Below are 1268 nucleotides of genomic sequence, written 5' to 3'. Positions count from 1 at the left end.
TCAGTGCCCCGTGAGACAGAGAGGTCCCTAAGTAGCACCGCTCCATGCATCAGGGAGGAGTAGCTGTTTGTCCTCTGCCCCCACGTCCCCTGCCAGCCTGGGAGAGCTGGGGACTTTGGCCTCCAAGAAGGGAATTATCCTCTCTCCCTAAAAAACAGAGAAATGCCCTTGCCGAGGGAAGGATCAAAGGATGAAAATAATCCACGTTCGCAGCCATGCTGTCCAAGGGTCTTCTGTTGTCCGGGCAGGTCTTTGGATGCAAGAAGACCACCACAGCCTCAGAAAAGTGAATGGGCGGCCCCTCAACATGATCGAGCTGCACATGCAGCAATAGAAGCTACTGGAACCTGCCTCTGGGCAAGGAGTGAGTTGCCTGGGTGGACTTCTGGGTCCATGTGAAGGGTGGTGGTCACACGGCCCAGATTTATGCAACCCGCTAGTCCATCTCCAAAGTCCTGGTGGCCTATTATCAGAAATACCTGGATGAGGCTTCTAAGAAGGAGATCAAAGACATCCTCATCCTGCTGGTAGCTCCACACGGTAGCCCCCACTGCAAATCCAAAACAATTGGTAGTCCTGGGGCCCAAGCTCACTACCAGAAATCCTACCAATAAGCCCATCAGGGGATCAGGGCTCATCTTTATAATAAACAATTTTGGGGGGCGCCTGGGTGGCTCAGTCGGTGAAGCATCTGCCTTTGGCTCAGGTCATGATCTCAGGGTCCTGGGATGGAGCCCTGAGTTGGGCTCCCTGCTCAGCAGGGAGCCTGCTTCTCCCTCTCCTTCCACTCGTGCTCTCCGTCTCTCTCTCTCTCAAATAAATAAATAATCTTCTTAAAAAAATTAAAAATATATATATTAAACAATTGTCATGGGACTTAAAAAATAAAGGTTGAAAAGAATCACTTCTGGTTTTATTTGTTTTGCTGTTTACCACTCATTGACCCTTCACCTCTTAGAGATAGAAATAAAAGTCATCTGGCTTTTTCATTTCACTGTGAGGAAATGAGGTCAGAGTGGCTGTGAGCCTTGCCCAAGGTCATGGGAACTGCATTTGGCTGAGGGTTCCCTCCACAGTTCCCCAGCGGTGGACACAGCCGCTGCTTTGGAAGCAAACACTGGCGGAGAAGTTGACACTGAGTCTATCCACTTCTCAGTGAGATTTATATTGAGGACCACTGGGCTCAGTGGTCCTATTGTGTGCTAGTCACTTTCAGGTATATCATGTATATTATTTCATGGGGTTGTCTTGTTCAGTGCTGGACTCCT

General features: G+C 49.4%; 1 pseudogene; it reads left to right on the top strand.

Moving 5' to 3' along the window:
• Nucleotides 1-215: 215 nt before the first annotated feature.
• On the top strand, nt 216-614 carry LOC110586267 (annotated as a pseudogene).
• Nucleotides 615-1268: the final 654 nt, after the last annotated feature.

Source organism: Neomonachus schauinslandi, chromosome 11 (genome assembly GCF_002201575.2).
Source record: "Neomonachus schauinslandi chromosome 11, ASM220157v2, whole genome shotgun sequence".
In the NCBI taxonomy this organism is placed as follows: Eukaryota; Metazoa; Chordata; class Mammalia; order Carnivora; family Phocidae; genus Neomonachus; species Neomonachus schauinslandi.
This window is presented reverse-complemented; position numbering and strand designations above follow the sequence as displayed.